Source organism: Panulirus ornatus, chromosome 72 (assembly GCF_036320965.1).
Source record: "Panulirus ornatus isolate Po-2019 chromosome 72, ASM3632096v1, whole genome shotgun sequence".
NCBI lineage: Eukaryota > Metazoa > Arthropoda > Malacostraca > Decapoda > Palinuridae > Panulirus > Panulirus ornatus.
In genome coordinates, this window is record NC_092295.1 from 7785352 (window position 1) to 7800055 (window position 14704).

At 44.5% G+C, this 14704-nt stretch overlaps 1 protein-coding gene across 3 annotated transcripts in view; it reads right to left on the minus strand.

Moving 5' to 3' along the window:
* Positions 1–14704, minus strand: part of LOC139748047 (PDF receptor-like) — a 168421-nt gene that overhangs the window by 86168 nt on the left and 67549 nt on the right. For 2 of the 3 annotated variants that reach the window (XM_071660621.1, XM_071660618.1), the window contains exon 1: positions 7045–7932. The exons of the other annotated variant lie outside the window; for it this stretch is intronic. The gene's annotated coding sequence lies outside the window, so the exon portion shown is untranslated. Of the gene's footprint in view, positions 1–7044; positions 7933–14704 lie in introns of those variants that run through there. 3 annotated transcript variants of the gene reach the window in all.

The following is a 14704-nucleotide window of genomic DNA, read 5'->3' on the forward strand; positions in this document are numbered from 1 at the left end:
TAGACGCTTCACATGAGCTGCTTCCATCTACTGACAGCACGTCAACCCCGGTATACCACATTGTTTCAATTCACTCTATTCCTTGCACGTCTTTCACCCTCCTGCATGTTCAGGCCCCGATCACTCAAAATCTTTTTCTCCAATTTGCTCTCCCACTTCTCGTTCCCTCCACCTCTGACGCATATATCCTCTTTGTCAATCTTTCATCGCTCATTCTCTCCATGTGACCAAACCATTTCAATACACCCTCTTCTGCTCTCTCAACCACACTCTGTATTACCACACCTTTCTCTTACCCTTTCATTACTTACTCGATCAAACCACCTCACGCCACATATTGTTCTCAAACATCTCATTTCCAACACATCCACCCTCCTCCGCACAACCCTATCTACAGCCTACGCCTCGCAACCATATAACATTGTTGAAACCACTATTCCTTCAAACATACCCATTTTTGCTTTCCGAGATAATGTTCTCGCCTTCCACACATTCTTCAACGCTTCCAGAACTTTCGCCCCGTCCCCCACCCTATGATTCACTTCCGCTTCCATGGTTCCATCCTCTGCCAAATCCACTCCCAGATATCCAAAACATTTCACTTCCTCCAGTTTTTCTCCATTCAAACTTACCTCCCAATTGACTTGACCCTCAACCCTACTGTACCTAATAACCTTGCCCTTATTCACATTTACTCTCAGTTTTCTTCTTTCACACACTTTACCAAACTCAGTCACCAGCTTTTGCAGTTTCTCACCCGAATCAGACACCAGCGCTGTATCATCAGCGAACACCAACTGACTCGCATCCCAAGCTGTCTCATCCACAACAGACTGCATACTTGCCCCTCTCTCCAAAATCCTTGCATTCACCTCTCTAACAACCCACATCCTATAATCTATACTAATTCTATATAGGATGACAGTCAGTGATTGATTCTAATATAGAAGTGATCTATTTTCTAAACGCGGGTTGAATGAGGAAGTCTATCGATTACCTAAAAAGACAAACGTTCATAATTAACGTGAAACGCCATTAATTGCCATTTACATAAAATGAATAAGTATCATACATGATATTTATCAACTGGGATGTGATGAAATCCCACAGATATAAGAAAATGCTTTTTAAAGATTATGGACTCCAAGACATTTCAAGAGCATTCAGATCCCTAGAAATACTTGCTCTATATGCCAAGTCTAAGGAAAATATAAAAAAAACCTACGCCATTTCGTGTGTGGCGGGGTGGCGACGGGAATGGATGAAAGCAGCAAGGATGAATATGTACATGTGTATATATATGTATATGTCTGTGTATGTATATGTATGGATATGTGCGTTCGTGGGCGTTTATGCATATACATGTGTATGTGGGTGGATTGGGCCATTCCTCATCTTGTTTTCTAGCGCTACCTCGCTAACCCAGGAGACATCGGTTAAGTATAATAAATATATATATATATATATATATATATATATATATATATATATATATATATATATATATATATATATATATATATATGCACAGGTAATTTCTCGTTCATATTTCTCATTAAGTATGCTTCAGTATATCATCTCATAATTATGCTCTATATAGTCGTAGCTCATTAGGAGCCTCATTCAAAAAGTATATATTTACAGCACTAAACCCTCGCTAAGGAATCATCATAGTTGGGAAAAATCGAGGTAATTTTCATCAAATATCTTTTTAATGTTACCCGAGGCGACGGTGGCAACTGATTTCCCTAATCAAGGCCATTTTATTATGCGAGTGTGAATGCGTGTGTATGTCAGTCCACGCCAGGTGTCCATTTTATCGATCAACCTTCCAAGGGAATGATGACCAGCTGGGTTGACTGTGGACAGACTACCGCTACCAGGAATCGAACCCATGCAGCCCATGAATACTTCACGGTCAGGATCGCTAACCTCTACACCACAGAGGTCCCTGCTTGTTCTTATGCATGTTGCTGGAGCCATTAACACATAGACCTTCATTTCGCCGGGAGGAATCAACGCTGGATTGTCGCTCTCTCATAAAAGTGTTCGCCAGGACGAGACACATTATGGGTCGAAGGCGATTCAATCAAGATATTATTGCAAACGTTTTGAAAACAGTAGCGAGAGACTGATAGCATTTATCTAGTCTGTCAGAAAACGATTAGAAAACATTTCCCGTTTTTTATTTTTACAAGCGTTCGTCATTTGTTTCTTGATTTAACTATAGATAAACGTAAATGAAAGATAATATAATGTTATTCACGACCTCGAGACGTATCTATCCATACGGACACTACAACACGACCCTTAGTCTTGGGGTCATGATCCTTGTTCTGATATCTCAGGGTCAGGTTAAAGGCCGGGCCATCAGACACAAAGGTCGTCGTGTCGCCCTCAAGGCTTACACCGTCGCCCTCAAGGTACTCTTGGTGTGTATGGTAATATGGCATTCAATTTCAACCACATTCATCAAACCTCTGACCTACACAAGACTTGATACAGACTTTGTATTATACGATTCTACGTAGCATCAATAAATGATGGATACGAATAGTGAAATGAAAGCTAATTAAACACACAGCAAGACAGTAAATTGAATCATGCCAGAGGGATTGCAACTGACACTCATCTCTCCAAATCATTATAGAAATTATTAGTAGATCTGTACCTCAGAATAATACAGCTTCAGTCGTACGATAATACAGCTTCAGTCGTACGATAAGAATCAACAGCTTATCTTGATACCCACTAAAGCCGACCTTACATCAAGTGATCAAGGTGGGTTGAAGGAGACACCAGAGGCCGAAATAGAAAGGACATCTTCAACGGTGTTTGTACGGCACAAGAACACTTTCATCTGGTGGTACAGGACCACCACTGGACCGAAGACCAACAGCCAATGGGGTGATAGATTCCTGTCACCAGTAGTCCCACACTCAATAACCACACCACTTCCCTTTCTCCTCTCTCTCTCTCCCTCCCTTTTCCCGTTTTCATTATATTCCCCTCCCCAAATACTCCAAAGACAATTAGCTTTTTATAAGATGTCGCAATTATCGACGAGAATCAAAGCTACAGTTGGGTAGACATCGCTAGGGAAAAGAAACGAAGGACGAAAGAAATGTTACCAGGGTTCGGTGGTTGGACACCGTCACAGATTGGTAGACTCACGAGAAAGCTTCTGCCAGTGATGTGGGTCGAGTGTTTGGATCGTCCTGCTCAACATTATCGCTTCGAGTGCAAAAGTTTTTCGGTATTCATCCACTGATTATACGATTATCGTCTCTTTAACGAAGGTACACCCGGCACAAAAATGATCTTTTACACTTTGGAAGCGACATGATATGACACAAGGACGAAAACATCCGAGAGCATACCATCCTCTTAAGTTGCCAGGTGATCATTGCGCAACCCTTCGTTCACTGGGGTAAAGATAGTTTTTATGCTGTGTGTACATTCATAGTAATAATGAAATGAATATATTATGAGTTTTTTGATAGTGATATGGTGTATTACGCTGTAGGATCATCGTTATGTCTCCTCTTTAACTCCCTACTGCAGTTCCCCGGTCGTTTTCAATCCTAAAGGTTTCAAAATCCTAAAGGAATAATACATGAAAATGATCAGATACTCTGTGGTTGCCCTTGGCTGCCAGCAAAGCCATACCTCTGTTGAAACTGTCGTACAGCAGGTTGGGCATCCCCGAGCGTTCAACGAGCTAAACCGCTTACTATATACAATGCTGGTAAAGTCAAAACATTTCTATTTTTGCACCCGTAATACCTGCACGTGACTGGATGCCCGCTCAACCACACCATTCCTATATATATAAAAATGTAAGCCTGTGGGATTAGGTAGAGAGGAGAGCGAGTGGTTGGCAGTGAAGAGGAAGTCTGCGAGAGGCGTGTGTGATGTCGCCATGGCTGTTTAATCTGTTAATAAATGGGATGGTGAGGGGTGGTGAATGAGAGGGTGTTAGGGAGAGGGGCAGGTCCGCAAAGAGGGAAGGGATGCGAAACGAGTGAACTCCTGTTTGCTGAGGACACGGTGCTGGTGGTGGCATATTCTAGAGAGCAACTGTAAAAGTTGGTAATCGAGTTTGGAAGATTATGGGAAACGAGAAAGTTGGGAGTAAAGGTATTAAGTTTAATAGTGAAGAGAGGTTATTTGGGATGCGAGTCTGAATGGAGAAAACTTGGGGACATGAAGTTTAACAGAGACGTGGGAGTGGACAGGACACAGAATGTAGCCGTGGGAGCTGAAACGAGTCACAAGGTGGATCAGGGGGCGATGATCCTGGGCGCACTGAGGAATATGTGAAGATCAATAGAAAGGCAAAGATGGGCATGAAATGATATGAGGCGTAGATAGTATACGAGAAAGCACGAGAGCGATATGGAGGAAACAGAATGACAAAATGTGGTGTACGAAGAATGGAAGTGAGCAAAGAGGCCTTTTCATCTACTTCTGGCGCCAACTCGCTAATGCGGGAAACGGCGAAGTATGAAAGAAAATAATGTACACGACCTGGGATACCTAGAGGTGGAGGGGAAATGTTCTGAATGTTTCTTGTCATGAAAAAGAAAATTAACCACTGAAATACACGTTGAACTGACTTTAATGATATATCTATAAACATTCTATAATCTAAGTGAACAAAGGAGTAATCTATACAGGGTCCCAAAAGTTCCCTGACCCTGTTCTCACGACCATTTAAGTCGCTTCTAACAACTTATGCGCTACAACACTTGTGCAAATGTATTTTTTTCCTAGACTTGTCGAAAACATTGGTAAATACCAGATGTGCGCTATGCGAGACTTTCCTCAATACTGGTAAAAATAAACACATCCACGCGTTCCCAAGTATATTGTACAGAGTTTCAGAATTTCAATTACACTTTAATAATCCAGGAAAAAAAGTTTCCTCAAAGTTTCCTCCGATTATGGATCATTTCCCGAGTAAGTAATTAGCGCCCGCTGGGGAAAACAGAGAAGCCACGGGATGAGGTTACTAAGGTTCAGCTTCTTTGGAAGTTACTTACGAGAAACGCCTCTTGAGAACGTCCATTGCCTCAACGAGAGCCGTAGGTCAAAGAGGAAGATGATTTAGGGAGTCTTTGCGGTAGCGAATCACTTTAGACATTACGAGGGAGAACGCAAGCTACAATGTCAACAAAACACGAGAGAGAAATCTATGCTTATGGTCGTAATCATTGCCACAGTAATGCAATCCATGTTCCCCCACTCATCCTCGCTCCATCACCCAGGCAATGAACATATTTCTTCTCTTGACGCAGACCTCTGAAACACAGTGCCACCGTATCCCAAGACCCTTCATGCCCACAATACAGATACCATCAAGACACTGAACACTTACTGCTCATTTAACTTCCAGGATATAGTGGCCAGCTTCCTGTGTGCTGCAGGAGTTTCTTAGGGATAAAAGGGTATCCTAAGGCAGAAAGATATGGTAAGGTAATATATATATGTGAGAGAGAGAGAGAGAGAGAGAGAGAGAGAGAGAGAGAGAGAGAGAGAGAGAGAGTGATAGAGAGAGAGAGAGAGAGAGAGTTCCGAGATTATAATCGACTGGTGATTGGGAATCCCTGGCTTCATAACAGGGACATACAGGAGTATAAAAAGGGTGATTAGAGGAGATGGTACAAGGGCATTATTGGATTAGTTACTGGACAATAGGCGTGCAGAAGAGAGATTTGGAAGTGATCGTGTTGACAGGGGCAACTGGTTGGATGACAGATCATTATTTGATTAAAGATGAAAGGTTATAAAGGCTTTACGCAAAAACAAAATCATATGGATGGGATGAAAGTGGCAAAAGTCAGTGATCTTGGAAAAGAGGCTTATGTGAAGAAATAACAGGAAAGACTGGCAAAAGGCGAGAGTAGGTGAAGCTAGGGGAGTGGATAAGGAATGGTTAGCATGTCGGGAAGTGGAGCTCGCATATGCGAGGTGAGTGTGTGCCATGTGGAAGGTGGGTAAGTGAGAAATGTTAAGGAATGATGGGATGACAAAGTTAAGCTACCAATGAATGAGAAAAGATAACTACGGTAGAGTTATGTAAGGGCAATGAATGAGAGTGATTGGGAGATATATATAAGGAGGAGGAGGTAGGAAAGCAAAAGAAAGATAAAGGGGTTGAATTGAGACCTGGAATAAGCGAGTATCGGCAAACTTCAGGAAGAATGAAAGTGTTTGGATGGAGATAAAGGGTGTCCGAAAAACCACTAGGCTAATGGAAATGGACAAATGGGGAAGAGGTAACAGGAAGTGATGAGTTATGAGGTGGAATGAGTATTTTGAAGAACTCTTCAATGTGTCTGGTGATAGGGTGGCAGATATAGTGTGGGGTCCGGTTGCTATTCGAAATGGCAAAAGGGAAGTGGGTTGATGAAAAGAGGAGAGGTGGTGAAAGCCTTGCGTAAGATGGAACGAGGCCAAGCGGCTGAAATAGAATTCATTGCAATTGAATTTCTGAGGAGGATAGTAATGATGTTTGCTTATTGGTTAGGATTCTCATGGCGAGGTACTCGAGGATTGGCGTAATGCCTGTATGAAGAAAACAAATTTCTTAGAAGAAAAGAGTTCTGGCGTTTCCAAAGCTCTCTTTCCAAAAGCCTCCTGCTCTACATCCAGTAGCAGGAATATGCGAACTCCTTTGGAGAGAGTACTATAACAAGATTGTACTTCTAATGATACAGCCTCGCTAAAGGTGACTTTTCATTCACGGTGTAACCTCGCGCAGGAGTAGTCTAGTAAAACATTACATATATATATATATATATATATATATATATATATATATATATATATATATATATATATATATATATATATCTTTCTTTTTTCCTTCAACTTATTCGCCATTTCCCGCGTTAGCGAGGTAGCGTTAAGAACAGAGGACTGGGCCTTTAAGGGAATATCCTCACCTGGCCCCTTTCTCTGTTCCTTCTTTCGGAAAATTAAAAAGAAAATGAGAGGGGAGGATTTCCAGCCATTGAGGGAGAAGTCACTGAACTGTACCTTTCCCCGATGTGTGGAAGACGCCGTTGTGTGGATGGAGGTGCCCTTTCCAGACCCTTTATCCGTCTTGTCCTGAGGACCGAAGTAGACTGTCCTGCCGTCGTCAGTAGGACGCTAGGAGCGCGAGTCCCCGTCCCTGCGTCAATATTAGCCACAAGGAAATAGATCTCGGGGGCCCCTCCAACGCTGCGGAGGGGAGGGTGTCCATACACCGTGTTCTCTTATACGTTTCAGGTTTACCCTGTCCCGGTCTATGGGCCGTGAGGCGCGCCGTGGCTTCTTACGTGGTTTACGACCTCCGCCATCACTCGCAGTGTGATCCTGAGTATTGTGTACGTGTTGTCAGCTTCAGCAGCTGGTCACACAGGGATATGCTTGGCGTTCAGGCAAGTCTTGCTTAACTAATCAAACTTCGCACATTATTTAATACTTTGAGTTATACATATACTTTCTACATTGGTCACAGGTGGCAGTGTCTCTATACTTTCATTTGGCCATAGTTTCCAATATAAAGTTTTGGAGAAGAGGTTTTGTAGAATATATCCTTTACACGTGATATCGCTCAGCATTTTATGATCACTGGCACTTAATATATACTGTTGACACTATCCTCCTCATTCCCTCACAAGTTTGGTGTCCAATGCATATGACCAACTAGAGGAGGGACACCCAAACCTCCAACTCTGTACAGAACACCAAGAGATTTCTGTGTCTATTAGCGGAAACACTGGCTCGTCATCCGGCACTAGTATAAGTCTAGGCACATTTAGGGATAAACACACAGATATGATGTACCAAGGTTGGGTCCCAGTGTATGGAAAGCATGGGTTCAAGCCTCCAGGGCTCCAGTCTGTGGCGGCTGGGAGCGGCCGGACGCGCTCTCTCTGCTGGTCGCTGGTGGACTGGAAGGTACAGGGAGGGAGCACGCGCGCCCCCCGCTAGTATGTCCGCCCCTCCGTGCAGGTCCTACAAGCTTGTGGACCTCGCTGTACGTGGCTGTGGGTGCGCGCGCGTGCTCTTCCACACCCCCAACCCCCCCTTTTTCCTCTCCTATTGTTTCTTCCTTGCTTATAAACCCCCCTGAATCTCGGCCTCAGTTGTCCAAGCAATGTCCTCGAAGGAAGGGATCCCTCCTCCGTCTCTGCTCCTACACACACACACACACACACACACCCGTCAGAAGCAACTACCTTGCATTATCGAGACTAATATTCAAGAAAAAAAAGATTTCAAAGCGAGACACGTCTACGTCACCATACAGGCGCACCTGACCCAAAACAGGAGTTGTGGTTTATTCATCCTACATCGCCGGGTCGTGTTGGCAGGTCCTCGCTTAATGGTTCACTAGCGTCACCTTGACCTACAGTGCAGAGTTCCCTCCTCATGATATATGAAGCATCTAGGAGGTCACAGGGCAGAGAGTGACCTCCCGATCTGTTCCTCACCCCAAAATGGCAAACCCTTCGTCCTATACTCCTCCCACAGAAGCATCAGGTGATGAAGACGAGGGGGAGAGGCTTTTGGCGATGACTTAAGAGGCTCTGGGAGATGCAGAGGAGGCCGAAGAGCTTTGGGCAATGCCCAGGAGGCAGAGTCTTCTTCGGGCGATGACGACGAGGCACGAGCTGTTGACAAAGGTAACGAAGTAGTGGCTTTGGGCGATGACGACGAAGGAGAGTACCAAGAGATCACACGGCCGACAGCGACCTCCTGATCTGGTCTTTCCCAAAACTGGACCCTCAAGTTCTGTACTCCGGCCACCTCTTCTGGTGAGGTTACGACCCGTAATGCCCAATAATGAACGTTCTAGAACAGTGGAAAACTGACGACCATATGATCTTATTGTTTTGTATATATATATATATATATATATATATATATATATATATATATATATATATATATATGCTTTGTGAACATGACCCTGGCGGTCGAAACGTTAAAGCAATACAGTTCTTCCATTACTCCTCGTAGTCTTCCTCCACCTACACTCATATATATATATATATATATATATATTGGAAAGGATCACAATTTTGCGCATGATCAAGATATTCCTACGAGTCCATGGGGAAAATGAAACACGAAAAGTTCCCAAGTGCACTTTCGTGTAATAATCACATCATCAGGGGAGACACAAGAGAGAAATATAACAGTCAGTTGATATACCAAATGGCGTCCTAGCTTCGTCTCTTCGATGGATATCAACTGACTGTTATATTTCTCTCTTGTGTCTCCCCTGATGACGTGATTATTACACGAAAGTGCACTTGGGAACTTTTCGTGTTTCATTTCCCCCGTGGACTCATAGGAATATATATCACGGAAGAGGAAGCGATTCAGGAATAAGCTGGTAGCAATCTGGGATATGAAAGACAAAGGTCTGAGCGTTTTTGTGAATATTCACTCACATCAGGAACACAGAGATAATGAACATAGGTTGGTTTTACAGACACAGGTGACATGCAAGACGCATGACCTCGTCAGGCGAGGTCAGGCGAAGGTCAAGTAAGAAACGTGACCACCTACGGCAAGGGGTCAGGTTGTGGTAGCTCTTTCATGAACCCTTATCAATTTTTCCAGATATCACGTATCTCAAACCATCGCCTCCTGCTCGCCTGCAAGTTGCTGCCCTTTGTCTGTTGTATAGATATAATCTCTCACACTGCCCCTCTGGGCAGTCTGCTTGTGTCCCTGTGCCACTAAGGCTTGGAACCACTGCACGAACCTGTCTTGCGTATCCTATAGTTTCCCTGTGACGACAAGCCACACGAGGATGAGCCGTTTTATTACCTATTTCTTTCTTCGAGTAGCGAAGGTGTGGAGTTCTTCCCTCATCATCTCAGCTTCTGATAATCTTTTGTATATTGACATTTCAGTTCGACGGTCTACTTTTCATGCGAATTGGACTAAACTGGCTAATGTTTGGCTTTATACATGATCGCCGTTTCTCACGTCAGCGAAGTAGCGGCAGGAAACAGATAAAGAATGGCCCATCCACTCACACACATACACACACACACTACATATATATATACATATATATAAACGCACATACGCACATACATAACATCACTACCCCTTGCTTCATCGAGGTAGCGCAAGGAAAACAAAAGGTCTATATATATACATATGCATATATAGATGTGTGCATGTCTACATGCATGTTATGTGTTCATACATTATCCAGCTTACGTGGAGTGCCAAGTCATCGACCTACCCTAAAGTGGAGGAGAAACAGCTAGGGCTGGCTGTGAGCTAACCTTCCCTATCCAGAACTCTTGAATCTGTCTCAAGTAATTCAAAAGCAGCAGCACTAACCACTACACCACGGAGGCTCAGCGTGCAGCTAATTACACGTCCTAAGATAAGGTTTTCGGCAGGAAATGTGTGTCAAAGGTATATGGTCCAGAGATCAATGTCACAAGTAATGTACATATATATTTTCCTTTTATTTGTTAGTCCAGACGTGCCACGGGCCGTTGGACGCCCTGATCAAGGCCATCTCATTAACTATGTACATGTACAACATATATTTACCTTTGCCGAAGCCAGGGCAGCCATTTCATCGACTGGGCCCTGGGGGGAAGGATGAACAGCAAGATTGACGGTGGACCGACTGCCGCAACCATGATTTGAACGTATGCCCTCGTGAATGCGTCACGGACAGGAACGCTAATCGCTACACCACGGAGGTATAAACAAACATAATCTTCAGTTAAATTGGATTTCTATCAATCTGTTCGTTTCACCAGTGTGTGTGTGTGTGTGTGTGTGTGTGTGTGTGTGTGTGTGTGTGTGTGTGTGTGTGTGTGTGTGTGTGTGTAGCACGGTGGGAGCAGCCATACCACCTCCTCCTCCTCCTCCTGCTGGTGGTGGGAGGTGAGGAGGAGCTACATATGGCTGGCCAGTGTCTCTCTGCCTCTCGTCATGGCCGAAACATTCCCTTGACACCATTCCCGGCCGGATGCTTTATGGAGGGAGAGAGATAGACAGAGAGAGAGAGAGAGAGAGAGAGAGAGAGAGAGAGAGAGAGAGAGAGAGAGAGAGAGAGAGAGAGAGAGAACCAGGTCCCCAGAGGGAGGAGGAGGTAGAAAGGGGATTGAGTCAGGCCTTCAGAAGTGTACGAGAGAGACAGAGAAGCTACCTTCATGTGCCAGGCCTCCCGTCGGAGTTGGCTTCTCTTACTGTACGTTCCTCTGGCTCTACTCTCTCTCTCTCTCTCTCTCTCTCTCTCTCTCTCTCTCTCTCTCTCTCTCTCTCTCTCTCTCTCTCTCGGGCAGCACACACATCCAAGTGACGAGTCAGCACACTCGTCCAGGTGGTGTGGGTCAGCACACACGTCCAGGTGATGTGCTCTCTCTCTCTCTCTCTCTCTCTCTCTCTCTCTCTCTCTCTCTCTCTCTCTCTCTCTCTCTCAACTGGCTGCCCCTGGCTCCCCGTCTCCCCCCAGCGTTAACAGCCTCTGTGCATCCATCTCCACCTCAGGACGAATCGCCACCCGTCTCCTCACCTCCTAACAACGTCTTGTGTATCACCCCTCCGCTGCTCTCATTGTCGTATGTCGCCGTCCAACAGCGATCCATTCCTTGTCTCTCCTTACACTAACGAGCCGCCACCTCCTCCTCCTCCTCCCACTCCACCTCCAAATTCTATTCCTCGAACCAATATTCCCAAGCTGGTCTGTTTCTATAGTTCCGTTACCCCATCACGTATCGATACAAACATTAGTTTTATTTAGATTTTTTTTCTTGTTTTTCTACGTTACTCACGTCTACGTAATCAATCTCCTGTCTTGTAGTTACTTACGGGATTCAAAATATTGTGATAATAAGGCTTTTCCAATAGCCTGTGCTCTGGCGAGTATTCTATACACACACACACACACACACACACACACACACACACACACACACACACACACACTCACACACACACACAGACACACGCTTGAACACATATGTTATCTGTCTCAAAACCTCAGTAGATGTGTTGTTCTAATAGCCCACTGCCTTATTACTCTGTCATCTCGTAAAATCTTTGGATATTCGATCACTTACGTCGTTCAAGATCTTCGGATATTTTTGTCACTTACACCTTGCAAAACCTTCACATTTTCTGTCACTACATCCTTCCAAAATCTTCCCATTCTCTGTCACATACACCTTCCAAAATCTTCCAATTTTTTCTCACACCTCCCAGAAATCATCCCATTTTCTGTCAACTTCCAAAATCTTCCCGTTTTCACATTACCAATCCTAAACCAAGACAAAATCATCCTCATATTCAACAATGTGTTACGTATTATATCCTCGGTCCCCATGTGGGTTTAGTGACCCAGCTGCTGCCTTCAGGAACCAGCTTCGAGCAATGCTCCACATTACACAGCTTTCCTTCACACACACACACAAAAAAAATATATTCCATTCTCCTTCACATGAAATAATTTTTCTCAGACACTATGTCTCCTCCTCTACACATTTTTTTTTTTTCGCCCAACGCCCTCTGGCGACGTCTCCTCTAAGGAGGCCTTTTATGTTTTTTCATTAAGGTCCACAATGGACAGTCTGACTTCCTCCAGGTGACAATATGATCATTCGAGCCCCCTTCCCTTTGTGCGCGGGATCTGCCACAGAGGTGTGGCAAGGTGTTAGCAAAAGTGGTTTTGCAGGAGTGTGCGTCTGTCATGTGTATTTAGGATGGGTATGTGGCAGAGGCGTGTGGCATGGATGTGTGGTAGCTATCTATCTATCTATCTATATCTATATATATATATATATATATATATATATATATATATATGTATATAGTATATATGTAGGGGTATATGTGGGGGCGGTATTGACAGGGACGTGTGGCATATGTATAAGCCAGTGATACGTATATATGTGTGTGTGTGTGTGTGTGTGTGTGTGTGTGTGTGTGTGCGTGTGTGTGTGTGTGTGTGTGGTGACAAGGACACATGTGTCAGAATGTAGCAGTAACATAGGACAAGGGGTTATATAGATCAGGGACGTGTGGCAGAGATAAATGGCCCAGAAAGCATCGTAACACATAATTCCCCCACACAACAGCCCGGGACCATCGTGATCCCAGCGGAACACAGAGATTAATTGCGACACGGGACAACATACAGCCAGGATGGCTCACAAGACTCCTCCATATGACCATCGCTTCACCAGACGTACACGGTCTGCAGCCATCCAAAATATGCAAATGAATCATTAAGGAACCCCCTTTCCGCTCGCCCACCTTCGTTAACCAGCCGAGCGTCGCTCACACAAGGGGGGGGGCGAAATGGGGTGAATATGCCCTTAACGTGGTGTGTTGAGGTCATAATTGTGACCCAGCGTTACAGAAGGATAAAATTACATGATGAGAATCCCTGACCTCAGTGATAATAAAGGAGGGGAGGAGCAGTGATTGTGACCCATGGAGGGCAATCACGAGTTCATGAAGTGGACTTGATGACGCCAGACGTCTTCATTATCATAAATTCGCCTTATTCCTCTTCCCTTCTTTATATTTATCACGTATAATCATTACATCAATTATCAGTATTACTATTATCATTGATATTGATGTATTATTATCATGACTAATGCGATTAAAGCATTACCATTATCATCATTATCAGTCATTATTCTTAAATTATCATTATCATTTCTTTCTCATATTACACTCACTACCTCACACTTCCTCTCTCCTTCCTCCCTCATCATCCCCTCCTCCTCGTCTCTACGTCCTTATGTTACCTCCCGTTCTCACTCGAGGCGTCTCCCTTCCTCCCCTACATGCGTAGCGCACACCTCCCACACTCCCAGCCTCCCAAAAGTTCTTCAGTGTTATCAAAATGTTCTCCCACAATCGTCATAACCTCCTCCCACTGCCACAGTTCTTCATTGTTCACAAAATGTTCTCTCACAATCATAACACCCCTCCCCTACCAGCACAGTTCTTCGATGTTATGAGCTCCATTTCACCATAACACCCCCTACACCCCCACAGTTCTTCCTTGTTATCAAGACGATGTTCTCCCACAATCGTCATAACCTCCTCCCACTGCCACAGTTCTTCAGTGTTATCAAGATGTTCTCTCACAATCATAACACCACCCCACCAGCACAGTTCTTCGATGTTATGAGGTCCATTTCACCATAACCCCCTACACCCCCACAGTTCTTCCTTGTTATCAAGCCGATGTTCTCCCACAATCGTCATAACTTCCTCCCACTGCCACAGTTCTTCAGTGTTATCAAGATGTTCTCTCACAATCATAACACCCCTCCCTAGCACAGTTCTTCGATGTTATGAGCTCCATGTTCACCATAACCCCCTACACCCCCACAGTTCTTCCTTGTTATCAAGCCGATGTTCTCCTACGGACGTCTCATATAACATCCTCCCCTCCCCCATCAGAACAGTTCTTCACGCTTATCAAGACAATGTTCTCTCGTCTTGAGAGTCGGGTTTACGGAGATCTGGCGCTTAATTGCTGCCAGGGCATTTCTGGGTCAGGCATTATCTCTATAGACTTCCGCTCGTTATCTGGCACCGAGGTCATCCCAGGTCTCTCTTATCTCCTTAACAGTCGCTGGTGTGTGTGTGTGTGTGTGTGTGTGTGTGTGTGTGTGTGTGTGTGTGTGTGTGCACGCGCGCA